Here is an 18,664-nt window from a genome sequence, read left to right as displayed (position 1 = left end):
CAGTAGCATTCCCTCCAGATTTATCTGGCGTTGGAGTGCGAAGTGAGACTTGTAGTCCTAGTCATATTGTGAAATTTCCGACCTTGGGTACTACTTCCTGTCATTCGTAAATTACATCAGTTGGTACCCTTACTTTTTGGGTTCTGCTTTTTCACCCTCAAAGTTGGCTACCAAGTGGTGTCGAAATTCCCTCGCCCACTGGCCCATTTAGCCATTCTGCGGTTTCCCTCTCATTAACTAGCTCTATGTTGAAGAGATGTGGCATTCGAGTGCGTCCTCAATTAGCAATTAGCTAATCCTTCTTGTTTTGCTTAAGCCCTTGTTACAATTTCCTTAACGTATCTTATAATACTCTGGGTACATAATCTCATATCGTTTCTCCGTCACTAGTTCAGATTCCTCCATCTCGCGCGATCACACCAGCACTAACGCATTAAGTTCCATCAGAATTTTGAAGTTAAGCGTGCTGGGGCGAGAGTAATATTGGGATGGGTGACCTCCATGGGAAGTCTTCGTGTCGCGTTTCATTGTAACCTTTTCCAAGAGATGCGGGCACTCAACTTAGCTCCAGATTTACCTCAGCGTTGTCTCGCGAGTCTTTATGTTTTGCCCTGTCTTTTCGTCTGTTATCTTGCATCCAGTGTCGGCGTAGACCTTTAGCTCCACTATCCTCTATTCACTTTGTGTTCTCCTCATTTACTACCACAGGAGGCTTTCTATTCCTTTTCCTTTGGTTATTTATCTATCGCAACATCATTTGCGACTAACTCTATGACCAACGTTTTGGCTTTTGGTCTAGCATGCTGTCATTCTCCTTCGTAGTGTCTCTTGAATTATCCGATATCCTTTCATTGGTACATTCTTCTATTTTATACGCAGTTGCCTTCTAGTTTTATGTTGTTCAAGGTCTCGTCACAACCTTTTTAACGCTGCTTTACATAGTATTCTGGCTTTCATCCAATTATTGGTGGCCTCTGGACCTTTTTAACTTGGTTCGGCAAGATATATTATTGAAGTTTATACACCCATCTCAAATATATTCCCATATCGATTGCCTTCACCTTACTTTTGCCATTTTCTCATTAACTTCCCCCTTTTAGAGGGTACTCGTACTTTCCGCTGTTTGTACTTGTAGTCATTCCAATTTCCATTAGGCAGTGCTAGCATTATGAAGATAACTATTCTAGGTTTTCTCGAAGTAGTGGTTTTGTCCCAACCTATATCCTTTGCTTCTTGGGGCAAATAGAAGTTGCGTCATTTGTTCCTTAAGTTTTCCATCCTCGTCCCTTAAGGGTTCCACTATTTTTGGGGCGACGTTGTGTACACGCGTCATTTTTTTGTATCATAAGCCCCATGCTCTTACTGCGTTCTCAACGCAGGCCTTTAACTTAGCCAACGCGTACTATGTGCGTCTGACTGGTGGTTCCACTTTATCCCTGCATACTCGTATCACACTATTCAATTCATACTTACATATCCCCCTTTTAATTCGTATTCGCATTCAGTTCCTGACATCTCTTTGTGGTGCTTCTGTTTGAAGCTCTTTCCCCAATTAGTCGGTGGAGAACTATAAACAGTTATCATAAATCATTTCCCAATCATTGTTGGAAGAAATCAAAACCTCTTAAACATCACAGTACTTCTTTTAGTACTTAACCTACCTTGTCTCCTTCTGAGTTTATCCTCGAGTTATGAACAACTCGTCTAATTTACAATTACGAGTTGAGGGCTTGGTATTTTTTTCAAAAGAGTGAAACTCATTCGCGGGACATCTTATCCTTCATTCTGAGCCCTCTGTTTATATTCCTACAATACAAATACGGCTGGAGATACCGTAATCTGAACTTTACTACTTAATTAAGCTTTTGTTTCTCCGAAATAAAATTCTTCAAGTAAAAAAGGTACCTCTTGTCGGCGACCTGAAGGATACCTCTTACAGCTTTAGTTAAACACAGTAGGGGTATTTGGTATCAATTTCTCGGACATCTCAAAAATCTATGCTTCATTTCCTTTTCCTTGTTCTGAGAAAATTTCGGCAGAGTTTCCTCTAGATTTCTTACTTATCCAAAAACCTGCACGCAAAAAATACCAACAATGCCTCACAGGGCCAACATATATATATACATATCATATCACAGCCGCACAGGGCTTTCAATGTCATCTCATATCGTAGCCACACAGGGCTTTCAACGTCAACAATAATATAAAAATATTGGACTTACCTCATATGTCCCACTTCAAACTGCATCTATTGCACTTTCTGTCTGCTTTTCTTTCAGGTTTCAACTTTATATTTCAATACCTTACCCGATGGATATCTTCCGTGGCTTTACTTCACTTACCTGCATGCTTCGTAACTTTCCATGTCGTCAATTACTTTCTTTTGTGGGTGTCGTCCTTCTGTTAAGATCCAAGGTTAGTATAAGGAATTTTTCCTATGACTCGGATCTAAAGCACGATCTCAGATGTAGAAGAAATGTAACATCCTAAATGTCCTATAGCTTCCTGTTTATAGATGTGGCGCGCAACACATCGATAACCAAGACTTTATTAGACACGGTCTGCAGACACACCGAGGACGAACTGCTCTGATACAACTTCTGTCATGACCCAACCCCGTGGGCCACGATTGGGGTCCGACCTGGACCCCTCGTACACATATCTATTAGCTGAGGTCACACTAAATCGTAAATAAGATAATTTCAGGTCACAGAGCCCCACTGGGCGATAATATTTTCATAAACCTGTAGCCTTTTTCGTTTGTATCACAACATGATAGGGCACGCAAGCTGACAAGGGTGCCATAACATAATAACATATATCATCTATCATGTGGACCCAACTGAATCAAACTGACATAAACAACCCACATATACATGTCTGCAGGCCTCTAAACATATAAATGACAACATATAGCGGGACAGGGCCCCCGCCGTACCCCTGAATGGACAAAACAATTTCTATACATCCATGGACAGTATCAAAAACTAGGCCCCGATACAATGGAGCCTCTTCCAGCTGAGCTGCATGGAATCCTAAGCTGACGGACTCCCAAAATCTATATCCGTACCTGCGGGCATAAACGCAGCCCTCCCGGGATAGGGGGTCAGTACGACATATGTACTGAGTATGTAAAATGTAACATAATACACTGGAGGTATATTCGAAATAGAGAAGCGGGGGAAGAAATTATTAAATCGAAGTCATGTACCTGTACTCTGTGAATCACAAAAGCATGCATGCTCAATTTATACAATATAGCCGGCCCTTTCAGGGGTCCGGTGAATCACATCTGTAGGACCATCATAGGCCCGACGCCATCACCACCTTATTACAACACATCATCATCATATATATATACATGCGTATCCTGGCCCTCTAGTGAGGGACTCGGGGAGTTTTGCAGTGAACTGTGCACGAGAACATATCCTGGCCCGGGACTCAGGGAAAGAAGTGTTACAATATACATGAGTAGAGTAGTGAGTAACTATATCCAATTTAAATCATTATCAAAGACTCGACAGAATAAGAAAGTTAAGCTTCTATTTGAGGACCCGAGTAACGGTGTAGTCATCTCGAGTGTCCCTTAAATGCCATTATGGGTTGTCTCAAAAGTAATCTCGGAGGCCCTGGACATGTATTAACATAGGGCCAAATCATTTATAGAATCAGAAACACTTATTACCTTATAGTCCTTTGGATGTAAAGCCTGTACATTTGTTACCTCTTTAACGTATAAAAGTTTCCAGGGAAAGTAGTTCAACTACTATAGGAGTTTAATATTCAAAAGTAATTAAGAGATGTTTAAGAGTGGAGTTACCTCGGAGTTCAGATCAGATTCAACTTACAACTAAGACAAGGACATGCCCCAAAAGAAGAAAGAGAATAAGCTCTATATAGTCTGTAGTTTCCTTCAGGTGATCTTCATATACATATTTCATACCCGGCCCTTCACGGGGCTCGGTGAACCACTATGGCATTGTAACCTCATTTTCGTATCAAATACATCTCAATGAAAATGAGAGATAGCTTCCATACATTACATTCTGACACATAGAAACCCTACTAGGCAATACTTAATCTTCACAGGAACTCTAATACTGAACAGTGGATAGGGGTTATGAGGCGTACTCGGAATTCTGGGAATGGAATTATCCCCGCACTTCATATACAATTCGCTTAAGGCTAAACATTGCCAAAAGGAAAGAAAGATAGCTGTACGAACTTATACCAAAACATGCCAAGAGAAAGCTTTACATACCTCTTGGGAGTTACCTTTTATCGTGCTCGTCTCGTCATCTTCTGAACCTATTCAATATGAAAGTAATATGAATATCAACTACTCTTAACTTTCCAGCATCTTAGGTTACGCCTTAATATTAATGGAATCTATTTCCTTAGTCGTTTCCTCGACTAGTTCTTTAGTTTGTTAAGGCGTTAACGAAAATTGGGCAGCACTTCCCCTATAATGTGCCCTATCCGAATTTCCAATTAGGTCCCTAAGACCTACAGCCAACCAACAACAACAACCTGCAGCAATTTATACCAACAATATACAACATAAACTCCAAACAACTTATTCAAAAATACGATATCACACTAGGGAGTCTAGCCTTTATTTTGTAACGCCTTTAATTATACGCAGCGGGGGGTCATGTGACTTCGACAAGGAGCACCCTAACCCACATTAGAACATATCTAGGCCCAAAAACTACAATCCACACCCCTGCAGCAGCAACTCACAAGAACAACACTCTATTTCAACAACAATTCAACTATAGCGACTTCAATTTAGTTTATTCCGAACGTCGGACTTTTTATGACTTTTCCACAACTTCCATCATCCCAAAAGGTGTGTAATACACCCTATAATAACACCATAAATTCCAAATTTAAAGGAGAAGCCTTACCTTACCCGAAATTGGCCAAAACTAGCCAAATCGCAACTCAGAACTTCTTCAAACTCGCTGAACTTGAGCGAGCTGGTTGTGCGACGTCCTCGCTGCCCCAAATTGGATTTTCTCAATATTAAACATCTTCATATAACCACGGGATACCATAATTAATTAATTCACAGAACGAAACTTGGAAGCTTACCCAAAAAGGGTCAAATCCGTAGCCCCTCTCCCTTGTCCCTTTCCCGCTTTTCTCTTGTTTTCTCTTCCAAATTCCAATTTCAATGCTGGAGTTTTAGTTCCATGAACGTCTTAAAATACATAAATACATATCCACATACTTAAGGTACACCGTATATAATTAATTCACGGAAGAAAATTGAAAAACTTACCTTTAATCTTCAACGACCATGGCTGCCTCTCTATCTCTCTTTCTCACATTTTTTTATTTATGTTGGCTGATGTTTTTGGATAATGAACAGCTTAAGAATCATATACACATATATATATGAGGTAACACGTGTCATCCCCTAAGGGTGACACGTGTCAGGCCCTTATTGGGCCACCTCAACCATGCGGCCAATGGGGTGCTGCCATGTGGCAGTGGGGTCCACCTCCCCCACGCAGGTGGGTCACCTACTTGAACCCAAGCAGGTGGGTCACCTGCCTGATCGAGGTGCTGCCACGTGTCACCCTCCTAGGCTGCCACGTGTCCAAATTGTTTTCCCTCCCTCGTGGGTTCGTAGTCTCGTTCGTAATCTCGTCTCACTTTAGGAGCCTATGAAACCCTTGCTACGTAAGCTTGGTATGTAATCAAGTAACTAACGTATGTAAGACTTCCAAATTAGTAGCTTACGTAGATAAGTCGAGTCTTATGACTCATTACTTGGCCTCCGACTCCTTTCGACTTCTCTTGACCCTATTTCCAACCTTCCCTACCATGACGTGTCACATTCTCCCTTCTTAGAGTTGTTCAATAGGGTCGTAACTTAAGTGGCTCACATACTAGCTTCTAAGTAACTTAAGGAACCTTCCGAGTTCGAAGATGTGGGGTGTAACATTAGTATAAGAAGGTTTCCTATGACTCAGATCTATAGCACGATCTCAGATATGAAAGAAAGGTAACATCCTAAATGTCCTATAGCTTCCTTTTTATAGATGTGGCGCGCAACACATCAATAATCAAGACTCTACTAGACACGATATGCAGACAATCTAAGGATGAACTGCTCTGATATAACGTTTGTCACGACCCAACCCCGTAGGCCACAGCTGGAGACTGACCTGGACCCCCATAAATATATCTATCAGTTGTGGTCAGGTCGAACTATAATTAACATAATACCAAGTAACAAAACCCTATTGGGTGATAACATTTTTATAAACCAGTAGCCTCTTTCATTTGTATCACATCATGAAAGGGCACGTAAGCCGACGAGGCTGCCACACATATAAACCTTTACAACATTTCATGTAGACCCAGCTGAACAAAACTTACACATACAACCCATATATACATATCTGCAGACCTCTAACAATATTAATGACAACATATGGCGGGATAGGGCCCTCTCCGTACCCCTGAATAACAAAACAATACGATATATTAACGGCCAGTGCCAAAAACTAGGCTCCGATACAATGGAGCCTCTTCCAGCTGAGTAGAGCGGAGTCCTAAGTTGACAGAATCCCAAAACCTGTACCTGTACTTGCGGGCATGAAACGCAGCCCCCTGATAAAAGAGGGTCAATACGACATACATACTGAGTATGTAAAACATAATACAATACGACTGGAGGCATATCTAAAATAGAAAAGCAGGGGATAAAATATTAAATCAAAAACATATACCTGAGAAAGTAAAATCATGCATGCTCAAATTTTCAATATAGCCGGTCTTATAAGCGATCCGGTGAATCATATTTTTAGAACCATCACCTCCTTATTACAACAAATCATCACATCATCACATATATACATACGTACCCGCCCCTCTAGTGAGGGCGCGATGAACAATGCAGTAGAATTGTGCACGAATCCGATAACTAGCCTGGAACTCGGAGAAGAAGTGTTACAGTATACACGAGTAGAGTAGTGAGAAACAAAACACAGTTTAAATCATTATCTGAGACTTAATGAAGTCATCAAGCGAACCACCACTTGGAGATCAGGGTAGGGAGTATCTGACGTATACCCTCTAAATATCACTACGGACTAGGTAAAAAGGAGTTTTGGAAATCTTCGACATATACTAGTTTGAAATATCTTATAGAAGTCAGAGCATTGGTTATCTCAGAGCCTTTAAAAAAGGGCTTTATCTAATCAATCACTATACAGTCACATAGAAGACTCGAGGAGTAGGAGTTTAACTACTTTAAGGGTCTTAACATCCAGAAGTGATCAAGAGTCCTGAAGTCACATTCAGAACCTAAGAATGAAATTTCCCAAAAGCTTACATCATCCATAGCCTACATCTAATACATGCCAAAATAAAGAAGAGATAGTTTCACATACTTATTCCAAAAACATGTCAAGAGAAAGCTTCACATACCTCGTACGAGTTACTCTTTGTCACGTTCTTTTCATCGTCCTTTGAACCTATTCAACACGGAAGTAATAAGAATATCAACCACTCTTGACTTTTCAATAACTTAATTTTCACCTTAGTATTCATGGAACCTATTTCCTTATTCATCTCCTCGACGAGTTCTTTAATTAGCTAAGGCGTTAATGAAAAATTGAGCAGCATCTTCCCTATAATGTGCCCCATCCGAACTACCAACTACACTGCTAATACCTACATACAACCAACAAAAATAACCTGCAGCATATTTTTAAGCAATTCACACCAACAATATACAACATAAACTCCGAACGACTCGCTCGAAACTACGATACCAAAATAAGGTGTCTACCCTTTATTTTGCAAAACCTTTAATTATAAGAGACGAGGGGTCGTGTGGATGAAATCAGCAGCACCAATACCCCTTTTAGAAAACATTTAGTCCCTGCAACCAACCCCCACACACCTGCAACAGCACACCACAAGCACAACACTTCACTTCGACGACAATTCAATTATAACGACTACAATTTGGATTGTCTCCAATGTCAAGCATTCCTATACCATTTTTATGTTTAAATACACCAAAAATGCGTATAATAAAATCCATAACAACACCATAAATTCCAAATTAAAAGGAGAAACCTTACCTTACCCGAAATTGGCCAAAACTGCCAAATTGCAACTCGGAACTTCTCCAAACGTGCTGAAATTGAGCGGGCTGTTTATGTCCCTTCTCTGCTGCCCCAAATTGGAATTTTTGGTTATCAAACACTATTATATAACCGTGAGACACCTCAAATAATTAATTCACTGAACGAAACTCGGAGGCTTACCTTGGCAGCCCCAACCTGTAGCCCCTCTAGCTTGTGCCCCTAGTATTTTTCTCTTTTCCTTTCTCACTTTTCTAGGAGTAAAAATGAAGAATTTATTCTGTAGATGTCGTAATATACATATATATATCTTCATGGGGTTGAGGAACATCGTAGATAATTAATTCACGGAGAAAAATCGAGGAACTCACCTTTAATCCTTCAAACCCGTGGCTGCCTTGTTCCTTTTGTTCTTCACATTTTTTTCCTTTTCTTGGCTGATGTTTTGGATGAGAAATGAAATTTTTAGTCACCATACACATATATATCAGCCTTTTGGGAGAGTGAAACGTGGAAGCCCCTAAGGGTGACATGTGTCACGCCCTTAGGCAGCCACTTTATCTCATGCACCCAATCACATGCTGCCATGTGTCCTTAGTGGGGACCACCCCCAAGTAGGTCGGTCACCTACTTGCTTGAGGTGATTCCATGTGTCTCCTTCCTAGGCTGCCACGTGTCCTTCTCTTCTCTTCCTCGTGGGTTCGTAATCTCGTCTTATTTTAAGAGCCTATGTAATCCGTGCTACATAAGCTTGGTATGTCTTTAAGTAACTCAAGTGTATAAGACTTCTAAATTAGTAGCTTACGTAGGTAAATCAAGTCCTATGATTCATTTCTTGGCCTCCAACTCATTCCGTATTCTCACGACTCTATTTCCAACCTTCCCTCTCACGGGGTATTGCATTCTTCTTTCCTTAGAGTTGTTTGATGTGTGCGGACAATAGGGGTCTCATAGCCACTTTTAATAAGAGTAGGAACACGTTTCAAGGTTCAAAAGTGTGGGGTGTAACACTAATCCTACTAGTTTTCCCTTTAAGAATATGAGATAGGGTTAGTCTATCCACTCAAGTGATGTTTGGTGTTTTAATTGTCATGATCTTGGAGATCGAGAATCCAAGAGATATATGTTTGATAGTTTGAGAGGATATATAATGTATCCTAGACCATGTGCTATACATGTACTAGTCGATTTGGAGTTGAGTAATCTTTATCTATTAAGTTGAAACCCCATCGCAAATAGATACACCTCTAGTGATTTCCTCTCTTGGTAAAACTTGTCTGTGTGGACTTCTTATTTTTGATACGTGCAATTGATACATTTCAGTGTTCCCTAAATTCCACCTATTTTTATATATTGATTTAAGAATACATTGTGCTGGTTTATATTGGACTAAAAAATCAATTTCAGTGTGATTGCTCTTATTAGTCCTTGTGAATTCAACCCCGACCTCATACGTCGGGTATTGTTTTGCATATGACTGCTTGTGTCATAAATATGAGACATAGTTGAGAGTTATTAATCATTGAGATTATCCCTATTGTAGTTTCATAGGGGTGCGGCTAAAAGTAAGATTACAACATGAATTCAATGGGAAAAGTTATGTTGAGGCTAAATCGTTTTTGTGAAATTTCTTCATCATATAGATGATATGATGCATTCTTTATCACCTTAGTAGTCATAGACATAATATTTGTTGATGGAGGTGGCTGTTGGAGTCATATATATGTATACATGTAAGATTTAATTAACATCATTAGTCTTGTTTATTTGGTGCCTCATGTTAAAAGTGATATAAGAATCTTTTCATATAAACTGTCATTATTTAGTTGCTTATTGTTAGCTTGTTTCCTTACTGATCCCCTAAGGGCTTTGTAAGTATTTGATTAGCATTTCATGTTGATATTGGAATCATAACAAGTAATTAGGCACAAAAATTATGTGATAATGCATATAAACTGCATGTCTTGCCTATGGGCCTTTGGCGTATGTTACCACCTATAGAGCAAAAGAATTAAAGTTGTAGTTTTACCTTTGAATAATTATCCTTGTGGCAGCATGTTGAGCTATGTTAGTAAGATGCTCGGTGTTTTACCTATTTAAAAGACACCTTATACTTTGATACAACATACCGGTTATTATGCAGGTCGCGTAGAAAGCCACCTTACTTGTTGATAAATTAGAAGATTGGTAGGTGCCTACAGCAGTTATCTCGTCAGTTGTTAGTATTTGGGGCTAAGCCTTTGAGTCACACAAATATAAATTTCCCTTTATTTATTTCCTAGAAATATCATTGACAAGAGTACATTGCATATGAGACCATACTTTCCTCATAAGAACTATAAAATGTCTAAAAAGACCATATTGCAGCTTGCAGAGCCATATAGAAGTCCACTCACTTATGGAGCTCCTTTATGCCTAAGTTGATATTATTGACTCTTGGTAGAACCTTGTGTGCTTGAGCTGAAATTATAGGAGCCTAGAAGTATCAAACACAGTTATAGGATCCAAAAAGGTTAAAGATACAGATACAAGAGTCAAGTGTGCTCAAGATACAAAAAATCTTAAGAAAGATATGGCTAGTTGTTGTAGCCAAGTTACTCGTAGCCTTGTTCGATTATGTTTGTTTTTATGGTTGATATGTACATTCCTCATTATGATCTTTATTCTAATATTAGTGACCCCATATTTAGGTAAGGCATAATGATTATTCGTATAAGTTACTTCTAGCCACATTACTTGCCTATAGGCTATTTGATATTTTATTATGGACCTCAGGGCTATTAAGGTTAGCTGCAGAATTGTGACTTTTGCATATGAGGCTATGTAGAAATTACCTAGGGGGTTATTGATATAAGTGGAAGCCTACAGGTTATTTCAATTTCCTTTGGGTTTAATAAGAAGCCAATGGGCTATTATGGTTACCTATGGGGTTATATTGAGGCTTGTTCACTTATGGTCCACTTGATTTCCCAAGAGGACTATAAGCTGATGCCCACTAGGCTAGGTTGATTCTTATGAAAGATATATGATTCCTATAGGGATATTAGAAGGTAGTGATTAACTTCAAGTCTATATAAATAATGCCTAAGGGGTTATTAGGATATACTAAGTGCCTAACAGGCTACTAGGACATAATGGTGGCTTTTAAGGCTAGATATAAAGTGCCTGAGGGGCTATTGAGATTTAATGATGGACTATGGGGGCTATGGGACTACCGATAGGAGTATATAGACTAAATTTACACCTTTTGAGCTTATGGGGGGGCGAGTAGGTGGTCTTGTTTGTACCTATCAAGCTTATGGGGGTTCGGTTAGGTTGTTATTTGATTAATTTTAGTATTCTTATATTCAAGAGCAGGTCAATACGCCCATCTTATTCTCAACTTTATTACCCAATTACTTTTAGTATATTATATTTCATGACCCAAGATAGACCCAAGATGTGACATAGTAATTAAAATCCTGAGGTACCCCAACAAAGCCTCTTACCATACATAGCATGAAATTAAATTTAAACTTGAATGCTGAAAATAGTCTCAAAATATAGAATCTTGATAAACAAAGATCCCAATCATAATAGTAGAAATGAATTAAACATAATCGTCTAGTTTAACAATGCCTCTGCTAATATAGATGGGGTGTAGGACAAATTCTAGCTCACCCAAAACATAAGAAAGTGAAATAGTTTGAATATGAAGGAACAACATAGCAGTTGCACACTCAAATCATGAGGACTGACAAAAAATTGCCACTCTAATAGGAACCTGAGCTAGCATCAAGAATGGGCAAGAGCGTGGTGACCTATATTATGAAATAATAAAGTCAAAAGTATGTGGTAGTATATGGAATGTACTAAGTATGCTAGAAATATGCATAACGTGAATAAAAGGACATAATAAGCATGAATATGAGATGCATGACCAATATTCCTTGAAAACATGAAGTAAATCATAAAATCATGAGATAAAGTCAGTAAATCAAAAAAAGACATCATTAATAGCTTGTAAGAAAACATAGTCATTTTGTGGTATATAGACTGTAAGAGATAATAAGACCATGTGAGCTATAACGTGAAATCTAGTGTAACTTCGATACGGATAAAGAAGAGGCTACTTGCAAAGGTAGACTCTGTGTCATTATCATCATGAGTTATTTCTGGATCCACTAGCTAAGTCATTGAAAATAACATATGGGGGTATGTAGTTTGGGACTAGAGATTCCCTTACCAAGCAACCACCTCAGGCCCTACTCGATGCTAGTTCATATCATACCGAAATAGATAAAATCAATTATAAATATATCATTAGGAAAGGAAACAAACATATACCAATCCATATCATAAAATTATATATGGGTAGCTCCTTAAAAATCATGATTCATAACATCATTCATAAAGATACTTAACTTTCTAAGCACCTAAATCATATTTCCATTCATATTGTGAGAAAACCTTTCACAATTCATTAATACAAGATTGAAAATATCCTTGAAACATTATTCGTCACTTTAATAAAACATTCGTAAATCCTTCATAAATTTTATTACCATAATTTAATAGTTCATATTAAAAATTATAGGCTACATGGTTCCACATAAATCAATTGTAAATCATGTATCTTAGTAAATTCATGCATAATAAAATAGGATAACATCAATTGAATCAAAATAGAAAAGATCATTGAAGAATTGACGTGAAACCCACATTGAATTGGGTGAAATTGAACTTGAAAGATAAGGATCCATTGGGACCCAATGGATGAAAGAAATCCTTTGGTGAATTCTCACATACCTTGGTAATCAAAGCCCTAATGCAAGCTTCTAAAAGTAGAGAATTGATATTGAATTGAAACCCTAGCCTTGACTTGGAGAAGAAACTTGGAGAGAATTTTGATGCCTTAGATGAATTTTAGGAGATGAGGAGGTAGTGGGGAGTGTTTGAAGGGTTTGGATAGTTATAGGACATCCAAAATAAAAATAGTGTAGTTTAGGAGATAAATAAAAGAGAATTTTCCAAAATAACCCTGACTTTAAAATTTCGAAGTGACCTAAGACTGGGACCTATAGTTTGTAGGTCCTTAAATGAGTCATCAAAAGGGTTTGTAGAAACCATGTCTAAAATAGACCCAACTCCAAAAGACCCTTGGCGTACGGGTCGTAGAATGTTCTATGAGTCGTAGGAATTGCCCCATATACCCAAAATAGTAGCTACCAGAATTTCATTTGACCTTATGACTCTGGTCTACGGGTCGTCATGATGATTCATCCTTCCAACTTCTAAAATCCCAAAACTAAGTCTCTGAACCCTAACCTATGGGTCGTCCCTACGGATCGTAGAAATTTCTATGGTCCATAGGGCCCTCTCGTCAAGTTGTCTTACACTTGGTCAATTTTTCCAAATTTTAGGGACTTTCTACATTTTCGACCTTATACGGTCCATAGCTCCAACTCATAGGTCATTTTCATACTTCGACATTTTTCCTTACTCCTCAGGTTCAACGTAAGACTACTTTTTATTGTCCGTAGGATCTTGTATGGGTCATAGGTGGGCTCGTACAAACTTGTACCAATAAACTTCTACAATATTTTCCTTTCTGTTTTGCCATTCCAATTTTGAGGGTCTTACAATATCTCACCCTTGGTAACATTCTTCCTCTAATGAGACTCAAACTAGCATGAATAGAGTAGGGAAAGAGATATAACAACCTAACATGAATGCAAAACACATCAAAATTCATAAAAATAAGGAGTAATCAAGCCCAAGCTAAAATATGACTTTAAAACTCATTTCATGAACATGCATTCATATGAAAATATGAGAGTGACTGAAAAACATGAATTCAAAGACGTGAACATGAGGAAACTAAATACCTCAATTTGAAATAGAGGGAAAGAGATGAGGATAACGAGACATCACATCAGCTTCGGCCTCCCATGTAGCACCCTCCACTAGTTTCTTCCTCCAAAGAACTTTAACAGGTTCAACTTCTTTATTTCTCAACTTTCACACTTGACGATTTAAACTCTCAACCGAAAACTCTTCATAGAATAGACTCTATTTTACACCAATGATGTACAATGGCATAATAGAAGTTGGGTCACCAATGCATTTCTTCAACTATGAGACATGTAACACCGGATGAAACGATGCTAATTTTGAAAGCAAATCCAACTCACAAGCTACTTGCCATTGTCGTCTTAGAATCAGATATTGGTCTACATAACGGGACTAAGCTTCCCTTTATTACCAAAATACATCACCACCTTCATAGGTGATATTTTCAAGTAAACCCAATCATCAACATCAAATTCAATCTCTCTTCTCCTTACATACGTATAGGACTTTTATCGCCTTTGGACGGTCTTCAACCTCTCCCTAATAAGCTGAACTTTCTCCATAATTTCATACACCAACTCAAGTCATATCAATATTACCTCACTAACCTTGAACCATCCAATCAGAGATCTATATCTCCCATCATATAATGTCTCAAATGAAGCCACTTGGAAACTCGACTGTTAAGTGGTGTTATAAGAAAACTCTATCAATGGCAAATGGTGATCATAATTTCATTTGAAGTAGATCACACAAGACCTCAATATATTCTCATAAGTCTGAATAGTCCACTCAGCTTGACCATCAGTTTGAGGGTGAAAATTTGTACAAATCTTAACTTGAGTACCAAGACCCTTTTGAAATAACCTCCAAAACTGAGATGTAGATGTACCTTGGTCCGCATGATACACAAAGGAACCCCAAGAAGCTTAAACAACTCTCGAATATAAATTCTAGCATAATTCTTAGCTGAATAAGAAGTCTTAATAGGAAGAAAATGCACTGACTTAGACATTTGGTCCACAATAACCCAAATAAAATTATTTTTCCTATGAGTACGAGGCAAACCCGTAATGAAGTTCATGTGCAAGTCCTCCCACATACAACTAGGAATCTCAATGTCTTAAGTTAAATCTCCTAGTTTTGATGCTCAACCTTCTCTTGTTGACAATTAGCACACATAGCTACAAATTCCATAATATCCTTCTTTATGCAAATCCACCAATAAACTTCCCTCAAATAATGGTACATCTTGGTAGATATCGGATGAATAGAATATCAAAAACTATGAATCACTTCCCTCAAGCCATCAATATTGGAAACATATAATCGACCTTGATATTGAAGTACACTATCTCCCTCTTAGAAGATAGCATCAATCGATTTTTTTGGCAACCATTCTTCAACTCAGCAAATTCAGATCATTATCTATCACACCTTAAGCTAGATCCAAGGAGTGACACGGCTACCGAAAACTTAAAGGATCCCAACCAAGTCATATTAGCATACATTATATTCATAAGGTCAAATAAAATATAATCAAATCAAGCAGAAGAACAATCTCAATCATAGAAGTCTTGATATGAATGAATAAAATGCAAGTCATATGTCTAAACGGACTACATCAACTCTATATATAAACATACCTCTATATAATAGATAGAGGCTTAGGATAAAATTCTAGCTCACCCTAATATAGAAAGAGTCAAAAGTAGCAACATGAAAAAATGTCTTGTCCTCGATGAATGAGGACAACAACTCTCTAGAAATAGTAGCAAAGCTCTAGCCATGAATATGATGCATCGTGTGGTCATCCATCCCTACATTATGATACAATGTAAGCAAAAGTATGTGATAGTACATAGAAGGTACTAAGTATGTGAGATATGCATGAACAATGAGAATACGGACATAATCAATATGATCATAGAATGCATACCTAAGTAATGAAAAGCATGAATAAGACTTGAAAAGATTTTGAAATTATTTTATAACTTATGGTCAATGCATCATAAACATCATAGTAAAACTTCACTTCATATAACTTGTGTAAGAAAGGACCTTTAACCGACATCTAAGACCATGCAAGCTATAATATGGAATCTGATGTAATTCCATATAGAAAAGAGAGAAGCTATATGTGGATCCACTAGCTAAGCCATAAAGGCAACCTACAGAGGAAACTTTAGGTTGCTACAAGGATTTCCTTGGGTAATAACTTTTGGTTACCGGACTAAACCCCACCTAAAGGTCCTTTCTGTGCTTAGTCAATATCCCAATGGAATTATTTTAAACGTCATCAATAATATTATCATGAAAGTAGTCATAAGAGTTACTTATTAACATGGTTGATTCATAAGAATCTATAAACTTGGTAAGAATTGTCCTTACCACCTCTTTAATCGTGATTGTGTGAGAATTGTGCTTATCACACCATAAGAAATTAATTGAACATCATTTAAACATTATTTATAACCTCCATCAATCATTCATGAGTCTCAAATATCATTTATAAAAGCCTTTAGTGAAAACCATTAAAATTCATGATCATAATTCATTCAAATCATCATTAAAAATAGCATTATGCATGGTCACTATAAAAAAAACCTTAAAATAGAGTCGTGCATAACATAATCATTGAAGTCAAATAAAAACATAATTGAAACATCCCAATGCAATCTCATCAATCTAGGGTCAGAAAGTAATTTGAATTGAGGAATTTTTTTAGGAAAACATTTGGACTCCATGGATGAAAAGAATCCATGGATAAAATCCCACATACCTTATCTACCAAGGCCCTAGAAATGGAGTTTGAGAGATGAAACTCTTGGAACCCTAACTTGGAGAAGATCAAGTTCTTGGGAGTCTTTTCTCCCTTGCCTTAGAATATTTTGGAGAATGAATAAGAGTAGGGAAAATTTGAAGAATGGGGTAGTTATAGGCTTCGAATCTTCCCCCAAAAGTGTCTAGATTCATTGAACATAAAGCAGAAAAGGAATAAAATACCCTTCATTAAATGTACCCGGAAGACCCTATGGATAGCCTTAGATGATTCGTCGATTGGTCTACGGGTCATAGACCCTACTCATAAACCCCACATGCATAAACTAGTGGCTACTGGAGTTGAGACTTGGTTCCTATGACTCTTTCTTACGAGTCTTCAAAGTTTCTATCACTCATAGGAACGGCTCATAAGTCACCCCCATACTTGGATATTTTCTAGATCTTAAGACCCCTTCCTATGAGTCTATCTATGACTCGTCAAACATTTTACGACTCGTCCTGTTGATTCTTAACAAAAGTATTGAGGTTTGTTATTTTCATACAATCAGAGATCAAATCTATGACTCACTCTACAAATGGTAACCATTTATACGAGTCGTCAACTAGACTCATAAACCCAGTTCCATACTTTATCAATCTTCCATCCTCAGAAACTAATCCTACTACTCATTCCTACAAGTCGTAATATCTTCTACAGGTCGTAACTCAACTCATAGACCCTTCTTGTACTTGGCTAAATTTTTAGTCCTTAGTGCCTATCATATGACTTTGTGCTAAGTTTCATAGAGTCCTTTATGAGTCGTAGGTCGATTCTTGGGAACTAGCACAGTCCAAAAAAAAATTCAAATCTCCCTTGTTTCGACTCTTCAACTTTTGGTGTATTACATTATCTTACTTTGTTTTCACATCCGACACAAGGGACAATTCTAAACCAATTTGAACAACCACTCCACCATCCTCGAAATCAACCACCTGACCACCCAAACAAGCTAGTCAATTCACATCACAAACTAACTCCTTCTCATCCTCAATATGGGCAATACTATTCATGGACAACCTACTAAGAGAATCAACAACCACATTTGCCTTTTCTGGATTATAGAGAACACTCATGTCATAATCCTTCGACAAATCAATCCATCTCCTTTGTCAAAGGTTCAAATTCTTTTGCTTGAATACATATTACAAACACTTATGATCGGTGAATACATCAACATAAAAACCATAGATATAGTATTACCAAATCTTCAAAGCAAACACAACCATCGCTAATTCCAAGTCATGAGTTGGATAGTTCTTTTCATGCACCATAAGTTGTCTAGAAGCATAGTTTATCACCTTATAATTTTAAATCAACACACAACCAACACCGATCCTCGAAGCATCACAATACACGACAAAACCATTGAATCCTTTCGGTGAAGTCAACACTAGGGTTGAAGTAATTTGATCTTCTCACATGCCTCGGATCATTAAAATTTCACCTTCTTTTGGATCAATGTAGTCAAAGGTGGAGAAATAGAAGAAAACCCTTCCACAGACCATCAATAATAACCGGCTATACCCAAGAATCCAAATATCTGAAGGAGAAAAAGGTATAGGCCAATTCTTCATCACTTTAGTTTTCTTAGGATTAACTAGAATACCAGCAGTGGATAAAATACGGCCAAGATACACCACCGACCTCAATCAAAACTCACACTTGCTAAACTTAGCAAGTATTTGATGATCCTTTAGAATTTGCAAGACAATCCTCAAATGATCAGAATGCCCACCCTCACTCATAGAATAGATCAATACATCATCAGTTAACATAATAACGAACATAACCAATATTGCTTGAACACCCTATTCATAAAATCCATAAAATTTGCTGGAGCATTTGTTAGTCCAAAAGACATAACCAAAAGATCAAAGTGACCTACCAAGTTCTAAAA

At 37.8% G+C, this 18,664-nt stretch overlaps 1 pseudogene; it reads left to right on the top strand.

The window, feature by feature from the left end:
- Window positions 1-406: 406 nt before the first annotated feature.
- LOC129904966 (5S ribosomal RNA) lies at window positions 407-526 on the top strand (annotated as a pseudogene).
- Window positions 527-18,664: the final 18,138 nt, after the last annotated feature.

This window comes from Solanum dulcamara, chromosome 1, assembly GCF_947179165.1.
Source record: "Solanum dulcamara chromosome 1, daSolDulc1.2, whole genome shotgun sequence".
Lineage (NCBI taxonomy): Eukaryota > Viridiplantae > Streptophyta > Magnoliopsida > Solanales > Solanaceae > Solanum > Solanum dulcamara.
The sequence above is the reverse complement of the archived record's forward strand: the minus strand, read 5'-3'. Positions and strand labels throughout refer to the sequence as shown.